At 40.4% G+C, this 12,067-nt stretch overlaps 1 protein-coding gene and 1 pseudogene across 2 annotated transcripts in view; one reads left to right on the top strand and one right to left on the bottom strand.

The window, feature by feature from the left end:
- The window catches only part of SIK2 (salt-inducible kinase 2), a 126,611-nt gene that overhangs the window by 46,991 nt on the left and 67,553 nt on the right, over positions 1–12,067 (bottom strand). The window lies entirely within an intron of this gene.
- Positions 8,562–10,679, top strand: LOC105501174 (annotated as a pseudogene).

Raw genomic sequence — 12,067 nt, 5'->3', positions numbered from 1 at the left:
GCTAATTTTTTGTATTTTTAGTGGAGACGGGGTATCACCATGTTAGCCAGGATGGTCTCAATCTCCTGACCTCATGATCTGCCCGCCTCGGCCTCCCAAAGTGCTGGGATTACAGGCGTGAGCCACCGTGTCTGGTCCCCAATTTAGTATATAATTTCAAGGAGGTCTATAAAATCTTAGGTTTAATACCAGGTTAAGAAACTCTGCCCTGGGAGATTTCATTCCTTCCTTAGAATTTTTATAAGAATAATCTCCACGGCCGGGCGCAGTGGCTCAAGCCTGTAATCCCAGCACTTTGGGAGGCCGAGACGGGCGGATCACGAGGTCAGGAGATCGAGACCATCCTGGCTAACACGGTGAAACCCCGTCTCTACTAAAAATACAAAAAACTAGCCAGGCGAGGTGGCGGGCGCCTGTAGTCCCAGCTACTCGGGAGGCTGAGACAGGAGAATGGCGTGAACCCAGGAGGCGGGTGAGCTGAGATCCGGCCACTGCACTCCAGCCTGGGCGACAGAGCGAGACTCCGTCTCAAAAAAAAAAAAAGAATAATCTCCAAATTTGCCAATGATATTTTACATTTCAACAGTTACCTAATTATATGTTTATACAGATTTTCTTTCTGCCACTGCAATGTTATCAAGACAGAGCTCATCTTTCTTTTTATAAACTTCATTACCTCCTTCTAAGTCACTATAACTATCATCTTACAGTCAGTCAACCTCAAAAATTCAAGAGTCATCTTCTATCAACCCTGAAGGCTGATGCCCCAACAAGCAGATTTCAAGTTATACAGATTAAAGTTCTATATAGTACAATTAATCAATGATTTCAGTCTGCACTTATAGATAAGTACATTTCATAGCATAGTGCCTGACACATAATAAATGCTCAATAAATGACAGTTGCTATTATCATCGTCGTCGCTGCTTAGTGGTATCCCTTCTCTTCCCCCAGGGATAAGAGGCAGCCTTCCCAGCATCTTATTAAAGAAGTGGAGGAAACCCAGAAAGCTGAGTTCCCTCAAGTCTCCGGGGTGTGAGAATCTCTGCATGACTATCTTTAAGTCTCATGTTCTTCAGTCAGAAATTACTAGCATTCCTCAAAGATAGAGCTGAATAATAGCACAAAAGATTAATAATTTATGAAATTAAATATTTAATGTTATGTTAAAAGGATTTAATTTATAATTCTGGAGTAAAGAAGAAAGGTTGATGCCAATTTAATATTTTATGCTTAAAGAATCTTTTTTTTTCTTTAAAAATCTCAATTAAATCCTGGTAAGAGGTTCCTAACCCACAAATCTGCAGACTTCACAATTCTAGTTACTAAATTTGAAGAGAAACAGTGTTTTCAGGAATATGACCACTATGAACGATGAAGCTCTAATAAGGTAATCAAAACTGGCTCATCTGCTCTCTTCAAAATATTCTGAAGAGCTATTATTTTCAATCCTCAAATCTAAATCTACACTCATCTTTTCCTCCAACAATTCTTTTTTCTAATCAGTACAAAAATGATACTATGAAAAAAAAACCCTTCTTTTTTTTTTTTGAGATGGAGTCTCACCCCGTCACCCAGGCTGGAGTGCAATGGTGCGATCTCGGCTCACTGCAACCTCCGCCTCCCAGATTCTCCTGCCTCAGCCTCCTGATTAGCTGGGATAACAGGGGCCTGCCACCATATCCAGCTAATTTTTGTATTTTTAGTAGAGACAGGGTTTCACCATGTTGGCCAGGTTGGTCTCAAACTCCTGACCTTATGATCTGCCCGCCTCAGCCTCCCAAAGTGTTGGGATTACGGGCGTGAGCCACTCACTATACCAGGCCAAAAAACCCTTCTTATAGGTAGATCAAGACTTCAAGATTGACAGCTCAGCTTGTGCTGGTTCTTTCCAAACACTCTTGGAATATTACTAAAAAAGAAAGGCCCATTAGATGAAATAATCTGAACTGTTTTTAGCACACTGATATATGTACCACCTGACATGTGAACACTAGTAGAAAATGGATTAGGGATTAGGTATCTGACTCTGTATTAATTAGGATAACATGGGTTACCCTAATTTTAAATATTAGGTTATAATACTATTTATAATATTAAACTTTTAACCTTGAGACATATTTATGAATATAGAACTACAGATTGTAAAACACTTTGCTTTTCTCTGTTTGTTTTTGTAAGCACATAATCATTTCAAATTGTGTGTTCAACAAAAATTAAGGAAATTGTTGCTTGTGGTATACTCTGGCAATTTAATTGTGCTTTCAGCAATTTCCCTACATTAGGCTGTTCGCATCTGTTAGATTCTGAATCAGTTCTTCAAGCTATGTGCAACTACCGAAGCAAACAAACCATGGTCTTCTGAGAATTTTTAGTTACATAGTTGAAAGTTTTCAAGGTTATTTACAATTGACTTTCAAGACTATATGTTCAAGTTTCTGGCAATAATTAAAAGCAAATAGAGTCAAACTTTTCTAAAATTATTTATAATCCCCACATAGAAGCTACTAGATTATAAAATATGATGACAGTAACAGATATCAAACAGATGACTTCAAACATTTTCCACATCTTTAATAAAACATGTAAGTAAAATACATTTCCAGATTTCTTTCTACTTAAGAAGATTTAAAAATGTAGTAGAAATAAATTCTAGAGTCAGACAAGCCTGATTTTGAACCGAGGCTCTATTCTTCACTGCTGTGTCATGTTGGGCAAGTTATTTAGGCCTTGGGTTACTCTGATTTCTCAGTAAAAAACTCCAAGTTTTGTTTTTGGTGGGAGAGTCATACCTTAAATTGCTCCGCACATCAACTGTCACTTGATGGCAAAGAACCCTTAAAGGGGATTTTATTCCACATCTATCCTACTGGCTTCTGCCCACACATAGCAATTTCTTTATCCTGTCATGTGAGAGTATCATGCTGTCTGCAGCATTAAATAAGAGCCTAGTACTTACAACATAAAATGTACATTAGTAAGAAATTTATAACTCTAATTTTGAAATATTTAATAGGGCAAATCAAGGCTGATAAACATGTACAGAAAACCATAATTTTTTTTTGCCAGTTTCCATATATATGTATAGCTCTTAAAAAGCACCCTAAATACCTCAGTCAATGAGAATAAATCAATTACATAAGAGTGATGAGCACAGTAGCACAGGGCTCAGGGCCCTCAACTGTCCTGACTTTTTTTCAGGTCAATTATACAGTGCTTTCTCCCTCATGGAATCAAATAAAGAAAGTTACACTACTTGAGTTTGAAGAATAAACTCCATTTGACAAATATTTGAGTGACTTATTTGTGTCTCTCATGATGCTTGGCACTTTGGCCTCATGAAACTTCTATTTGAGTGGAGAAAAAGACAATGAATAAGCAGACAAATAAACATTACAATTTCAGGGGGCAATAAATGCTAGAGGTACAGGGATGATCCACTGGAAAGTATCTGGGTGAGGCCACTGTAGATAGGGCAATCATGAAAGGCTTCTTTTTGAAGGTACTATTTCAACTGGGAAAAAAGCACCCTAAAAAAAGGTACAGCACATTCACAAAACTGAAAGGAGCCCAATGAGGCTAACGCATAAAGATCAGGGAAGGAGGAAGGCATACGATGAAGCTGAAGAAGTGAAAGTCAAACTAAGCAAGGATTTCTAGGCCTAACATGGGGGTCCGTATCTTAAAATACTGATAGCCACTTAAGGGTTTTAAGTAGATGAGAGACCTGATCTAATTTACATTTTTAAAAAGCACTGAAAAATAACATGAAACTGTGAACTGTACAGTACCATTAAGCAAAAATTAAAACAAAAAATTTAAGCACCTCTATGAAAATGGTCCTAAATGCTAATGTGGGAACCATAAGGAAATAAAATTCAGTCCCCAGTGGAAACAAGTACATATAAGAAAAGAAGATTAAGTAATAAAAACTTTAGACTGGGCGTCGTAGCTCAAGCCTGTAATCCCAGCACTTTGGGAGGCCAAGGTGGGCAGATCATCTGAGGTCAGGAGGTCAGGAGTTCGAGACTAGCCTGGCAAAACCCTGTCTCTACTAAAAATACCAAAAAAAAAAAAAAGAGAGAGAAGAAATTAGCCGTACATGGTGGCACACGCCTATAATCTCAGCTGCTCAGGAGGTAGAAGTAGGAGAATCGCACGAACTCAGGAGGCAGAGGCTGCAGTGAGCTGAGACCACACTATTGCACTCCAGCCTGGGTGGCAGAGTAAGACTCCATCTCAAAAAAACCAAAAAACAAAAAACAACTTTAATCAGTACTTCAAGACAAAAATAGAATAGATGTCATGAGGCAATACTGGCTTACAGACAAGATGAGATACTGTCTCAAACATCAGAACTCTCTTAATATAATTCTAGAACAATAGCTGGGTTTTCTTACTGATTTCAATATATGTAGTAACATTTCATTAACTGTCCCAGAGCTGTTTTTTTAGGCAATAATTAAAAAAAATAATAACTGAATAGTCTGGGAAAGTGCCAGAGTCATATTTAATACTACCAGATTATGATGATGTCATCTGGATGGTATTAAACATTCCAGACAATTCCCCAAATAGGTACTTTCATCCCACCTATTTTTAATCATCTCTCCAGGACCTCAAAGTCTGCTGTGAATTATTTCTAAGTGATGACTATCACTGGACTGACAAATGAGTCACTCTAAGCTGAACTACTGATATTGTGTGCTACTCAATTTATAGTAGTGTTATAATAATATTTATAAATGCAATCTGGTCACACTTCTAACACATTCTTTACACAGATAAATACATCCAGATAGCTATTTTGATACGCAATTATTTCTTAAGAAGGAAAGAAATGTAGTCTAAAGAACAGACTATGATTTACCAAAACATTCAATTTTTAGGAATTAGGATTCAAATGTCAACCTTAGAGAATAAGATACTGATGAAGGAAGCAGATTTGTGAATTTTAACATTTTGGTTTCTGTATAGAAGTACTCTAAAGATATCTAAATTTTTAGCAAATATTTGAGATCTAAGATATCATCATTCATTCATAAATCAAAGACAAATATATCTCTTTTACTTCTTTCCTTGAGTTCTTCAGATGAAAGAATAAAAAACAATGAAGCCAAACTGGATGGTTCATTCGGAAATGTGCTCAACATCACTAATCCTTAGAGAAATGCAAATCAAAACCACAATGACAGACCCATCTCACAACAGTCAGAGTGGTTGTTATTAGAAAGTCCATAAAGAGATGCTGGCAAGGTTGTGGAGAAATGGAAATGCTTATATACTGCTGGTGGGAATTAAAACTAGTTCAGCTGCGGTGGGAAGCAGTTTGGAGATTGGTAAAACAAAATACCAAAGGAGGTAAAACAGAATTACTGTTCAGCCCAGCAATCCCATGACTGGGTATATACTCAAAGGAACGTAAATCATTCTACCAGAAAGACATATGCATGTGTATGTTCATTACACACTAATCAGAATAGCAGAAGCATGGAATCAACCTAGACGCCCATCAGTGGTGGTCTAGATAAAAAGAGCATCATACACATACACGATGGAATACTACACAGCCATAAAAGGAGGAAATACTGTCCTTTGCAGCAACATGGATGCAGCTGGAAGCCATTATCCTAAGTGAATTAAAGCAGAAACAGAAAACCAAAAACTGCATGTTCTCAATTTTAAGTAGGAGCTAAACATTGAGTACACAGGGACACAAAAAAGGGAAGGAAGACAGCGGGGCCTGCTTGAGGGTGGAGGGTGGGATGAGGGTGAGGGTTGAAAGATGGCCTATCAGGTACATGCTTACTAGCTGACTGACAAAATAATTCATACACCAAACCCCAGCAACATACAATTTACCCATGTAACAAACCTGCACATGTACTCGCTTGAACTTAATATAAAAATTGGAAGAAAGAAAAAAATTGGCACTGGGAACCCAAGAATATAGATTAAGCTGTGCTGAGCAGGAACAATTTTTCAATGAAGCGTTTTCAATACAGTTAGCTAACTAGTAAATCAAAAGTTCTTGGGAAAACAAGTTCATGAAAAGTCAAGCCCTAGTTTATTAACTAGTGGCTTGACTATGATGTGTTTACTGAGGTCCCACACAGTAAGTAACAATGACATCGTGAAGTCACTTGTCAGAGAAAAGAAAGAAAACAGTGAAAGGGAAGGGCCAGCTGCAGAAACCAGAACTATCTGCTCACCTACTTAGAAATCAAAGAGGACGGTGAATTCAGTGATGAACTGACAGGGCTGAAATACTGCTGTAGTACATTACTGTTCCCATTTCTTCACTCCTGCCCATAAGAGATGTATCCACACCCTTTGTCACATGACTTTGCAATGCCTCCCAGTAGAAGAGGTGGTGCATATCCCTGCCTTGTTGCTTCTGGTCTTGGTCATGGAGAATGTGTGTGCTTTGATTTCATCTCCTATGTTTCTATCATCTACCATGAGCAAAGCATATACAGAATGAGGGACAGGAGGAGTAGATCTGAACCCAATTATATACCCTGAAATGGAGTCACCCTAAATGACTCATAGACAAAGAATATCTGTTGATGTAAGCCCCTAAATTTTAGAGGCTGTTTGTTATGTAACATTATCACAGTAGAGGCCGGGTGTGGTGGCTCACACCTGTAGTCCCAGCACTTTGGGAGGCTGAGGTGGGTGGATCACCTGAGGTCAGGAGTTCAAAATCAGCCTGGCTCACATGGTGAAAACCCATCTCTACTAAAAATACAAAAACTAGCTGGGTGAGGTGGCACGCACCTGTGATCACAGCTACTTGAGAGATGGAGGCAGGAGAATTTCTTGAACCTGGGAGGTGGAGGTTGCAGTGAGCCGAGACTACACCACTGCATTCCAGCCTGGGTGACAGAATGAGATTCTGTCTCAAAAAAAAAATCATCACAGTAGAAATATGACTGGTATACAATTTCCAATATTGGAAACAAGTTTACTCAGCTATAAAACTCACAACTGTACAAAGACATCTTTTGAACATTTTCACTATACAATTTATGATTGTGGTATTTTGTGTTCCTTAACTATTATACATGCATCATTTTTACCCATCTGGATGACATCTTTAGATATTAAGACCAACCTGATTGGCCTCGAAAAACATTTGGTTGGGAACTATTCATGCAGACTATACATAAGTACAATGATGTAGAAAAGACTAGTCTCAAGTTTCCTCTCAGAAAGAAGTCACTTGAGCACTTTTTCCAAGCCAGTTCACCCACTAGACTTACCCACTGCCTCCTATCTCCAAGTTCAATACTGGGAAAGGGGGACAACTATGTAGGCATGGTTCTGAAGAATCATTTAATCCAATACCAGAAATATAGGGAGATAAAAGAGACAGAGGGGTTAGTTATGGCTAACTCCTAAATTAAGGAAGCAATACAAGAAAGATGATAGCTCCACAACAACACGGACTAATGCTAAAAACACTGGGCTCTGTTCTCAGCTCCTGGACCATCACTTAGTCTTTGTAGGCCTGTTTCTAAATATAATTACATAACCTCTAAGGGTGCTTTTTTTTAAATTAAACGGAGTCTCGCTCTGTCACCCAGGCTGGAGTGCAGTGGTGCGATCTCAGCTCACTGCAACCTCCGTCTCGTGGGTTCAAGTGATTCTCCTGCCTCAGCCTCCCGAGTAGCTGGGATTATAGGTATGCGCCACCATGCCTGGCTAATTTTTGTGTTTTCAGTAGACATGGGGTTCCACCATGTTGGCCAGGCTTGTCTCGAACTCCTGACCTCAGGTGATCCACCTGCCTTGGCCTCCCAAATGCTGGGATTACAGGCGTGAACCACCGCGTCCAGCCTCTCTAAGGATGCTTTTTAATTCAACATTAATACTTCAGTGGTTATCAGTTTTATATAAAAATATGACTTTAAATATTCTTTGGCTTATTATTTTTCTTATCTCATCTCTTACCTGACAATTTCTAGCACAAAAATTCTGAGGGCACTTGTTTTAGGACTGGAGAGAAGTTAGATGTATGGAATGGCAGCTCTGAAATTGCTTCTCACTCAGCAGTGAGGCTGAAAGAACAACATCCTAAGTAGAAAATATCTGATTGCTAGAAGCCAGAACAGAACAAATCCAAGAGGCCCACAAGAAAGTCAAAGGTAAATGGCTCCAGTTTGGGCAGTATTCAGGGATCTAACACAGGCAGGAGAGCCTGGATCTCCACCTACGGTAGTTTCAGAAAACAAGACCTGACATTTCACAAAGCTAGCAGTAACGTGCCAAAACAGGAGTACTCAGAGTTGCAGAAATACAATCAAATGACAGAAGGGATATCAAACCTTATGACCATGTAGCAATTTAATAAATGTTTCTTTCAACAACAGCAAAAGAAACTGACAGTGCTTCTAAAACTTATTGGTTCTAAGGACTTACTGATAATGACCCTGACTAACAGAGGAACAGGCAGTCTTGAGCAAAGTTTTCTTCTGTGGCCTTTAAAAGATTCATATTCAGCAAAAAGACATGACTTCATAGAGTTGGGTTTGCAGATTCAACATTTACATTTAATGATGTCTCCAGGTGGTTCAAGTGGTTAGTCTTGAACCACAAGTGTAGTTAACCAGTTAAGAGATTAGCATGGGTTTCCAATCATTACTCTTAGAGAAACCAAACACGCCATGTAATGGTGACGCACAAAGTTTAAAACAAAGGCAAGTTGAAAATAGAGTACTCAAAAATACAGTTTGGTATCTTTCTCACTAACCCTTAAGTTTTGTTAAAGCCAGATTTTAAACAAATAGTGGTTAAATCAAGAGAGTTTAGAAAGTGTCTTACTCTGCGTCCTTCGCTCAAAGCTCTAGACCTACTAAAGTTAAAACATTGTTCTAGGACTCAAAAGACATTAAAAGTCCTTGTATCCTCTTGAAGGTGTGGTTTCTACAGATTTCAAAGCAAGAGTTTTCTGACTACCTTGTAGCTGTTTAGTCAGCAGCTTCTTGACAGTCTCTGGCCTACCTTTCTAATCAATCTTTTCCACCATCTTCCTTCCTCTTCCAGCGGAAGGAACAAATAATAATTTAATGGTTAATTCATTTTGTTTTCTAGGAATTAAGACACGCTCAATCTAATCACTATTTAACTATCCGATTATTATAAGGTTGTTAATCAAAAGTAAATTATAATCTAGAAGCAGCTTCTCTGCTTCTTCTCAAATCTCTGTCTGGTTTGGCCACTCCTGCCTCCACTGTGTGCATCAGGGTGACCCACAAGTCCTATAAGGTATGACCTCTGGCCCCTGGGCCTTCAGCAGCTGCTCCTCCATAAGCAGGCCTAGTGCCTGCATCAGCTCCTTGAGCTTCTCCTGGTGGTCAGCAGCAGCAGCTTCCAGGGTGGCCTACGTGCCAGCACAGGTCTGAATGGAGGCTATGCTGGGGCCAGTGGTATGGGTGGCATGACAGCCATCATGGTGAACCAGAGCCTGCCAAGCTCCTTTAAGCTGGAAGTGGACCCCAACATCCAGGCCGTGTGCACCCAGGAGAAGGAGCAGATCAACACCCTTGACAAGAAGTTTGCCTCCTTCATCAACAAGTTGTGATTCCTGGAGCAGCAGAACAAGGTGCTTGACACCAAGTGGAGCCTCCTGCAGCAGCAGAAGATGGCTGGGAACAACATGGATGAGCCATTCAAGAGCCACATCAACACCCTTTGGTGGCAGTTGGACACTCTGGGTCAGAGAAGCTGAAGCTGGAGGTGGAGCTTGGCGATATGCAGGGGCGGCTTGAGGACTTCAAGAATAAGTAGGAGGATGAGATCAAAGAGCATACAGAGATGGAAAATGAATTTGTCTTCATCAAGAAGGATGTGGATGAAGCTTACGTGAACAAAGCAGAGCTGGAGTCTCTCGCCTGGAAGGGTTGACTGATGAGATCAACTTCCTCAAGCAGCTGTATGAAGGAGATCCAGAGCTGCTGTTCCAGATCTCGGACACATCTGTGGTTCTGTCTATGGACAACAGTTGCTCCCTGGACATGGACAGCATCATCACCAAGGTCTGTGCCCAGTATGAGGACATATCCAACCACAGCCAGGCCAAGGCTGAGAGCACGTACCAGATCAAGTATGAGGAGCTGCAGAAGCTATCTGGGAAGCACTGGGATGACTTGCATTGCACAAAGAGAGAGATCTCAGAGATGACCCGGAACATGGGCCTCAGAGACCAGAGGGCTTCCCTGGAGGCTGCCATCAGATGCTGAGCAGTGTGTGGGGAGCTGGCCATTAAGCACGCCAACGCCAAGCTGGTGGAGCTGGAGGTTGCCCCGCAATGGGCCAATCAGGACATGGTGTGGGAGTTGCATGAGTACCAGGAGCTCATGAACATCAATTTAGCCCTGGACATCGAGATCACTACCTACTGCAAGCTGCTGTAGGGCAAGGAGAGCTGGCTGGAGTCTGGGATGCAGAATATGAGTATCTATAGGAAGACCACCAGTGGCTACTCAGGTGGGCTGAGCTGGGCCTATAGGGGCCTCACAAGCTCTGGGCTCAACTATGGCCTGGGCTCTAGCTTTGGTTCTGGTGGGGGTTTTGGCTCCTTCAGCTGACCCAGATCTTCCAGGGGCCTGATTGTGAAGATCAAGATCCATGATGGGAAGCTGGTGTCCGAGTCCTCTGATATCCTATCCAAGTGAACAGCCATGGCGGCCCCTCCCTGCCTACCCCTTCCTGTGGCTGTCCCAGAACCTGTCGGGGAGGCAGCTGTGCAGGGGAGAATAAGGAACAGAAGACCCACCTGAGGCTCAGCCCTAGCCTTCAGCCCCCTTGGAGGAGTTTATTGCCTGGGGTTCCCACTCTTGCCCATGCCCCCAACTAAAAACCAGTTCAATTATTTTTTTTCAAAATAAAGCCCCAGCTAGCTCTGCCAACCATCAAAAAAGAAAAAAAATATGATTCTTTTATAATTTTGATTGTACACTTAGTCCTGTCAGAACTGCATAAATCCAAGAGGAGCTCAAGCCTTGCAGAAATTCTGAACTTTCTCTATTTTAAATTTAAAGTTCATCATGCACTAATATTCCCAACAGTTCAAATAGATTACCTTATGTGCTATTCAAATACTTTGTGGACCATTAAACTTTTATATAAATAAGGGTGTCTATTAACCAGACAAGCTGGAAAAAGCCGGTGAAATCTGTCAATCCCTTTGGATTTGATTCTTTGAACTATGCAGGATTAAGCTGTCAGTGCCACCACAGATTTATAATTCACATGCTGTGAGTTTCTGGCTTTATGTTTCATGAAGAAAATTTAATCATGCAGATGTATGACAAATATTTCATTCACAGTATTTTAAACTACTAAAATTAGGTTGCAGCTTGTGCCATGAATGGGACAGAGTTTTATCAAATATGGGCATCCCCATAACACATAGATTAAAGGCGCAAAAGTGGTAGCAGGGAGGAGGGATGAAGAGAGGCTGATTAATGAGTACAAACCCACCGTTTGAGAGATGAAATGAGACCTAGTGTTGGATAGATCAGTGGGGTGACTATAATTTATAATAATCTAATGTATAGTTCAAAACAGTTGGAGGAAAATAATTATAATAGGATGTTTTCAGCATAAAGAAAAGACAGATATCCCAATTACACAAATGTGATCTTTACAAATTATATGAATATATCATTACAGGTACCCTGAAAGTATGTACATCTCTTATGTATCAATAAGAAAAGTTTTGAAAAAGGTAGGAAAGATATTTTAGGAGCTGAAAATGTAGAGCACTGTTTGGAAAGATAGACTATGGCCAGTGAGAAAGGGAGCCAAGATCAGAGAGGATGGGAGGGGGTTAAGGAAACGATGCATTCAAAAGGCAAACCAAGTCAGGGTCTAAAGGCCAAGAAGTCTAAATACTGGGTAAATTGCCATAGCCAGAAGACAGCTAAGGACTAACAACCTAATTGCTTGTTTACTAAGTTTTTCCACCTCAGTCTATTAGTACTTTTTTGGTGTGGGAAAACTTTTCTCTCTCTCTCTTTTTTTTTTTTTTTAAAAAAAAAGAGATGGGGGAGGGTGTCAT

This window comes from Colobus angolensis, unplaced genomic scaffold, assembly GCF_000951035.1.
Source record: "Colobus angolensis palliatus isolate OR3802 unplaced genomic scaffold, Cang.pa_1.0 Scaffold7, whole genome shotgun sequence".
Taxonomy (NCBI): Eukaryota; Metazoa; Chordata; class Mammalia; order Primates; family Cercopithecidae; genus Colobus; species Colobus angolensis.
The sequence above is the reverse complement of the archived record's forward strand: the minus strand, read 5'-3'. Positions and strand labels throughout refer to the sequence as shown.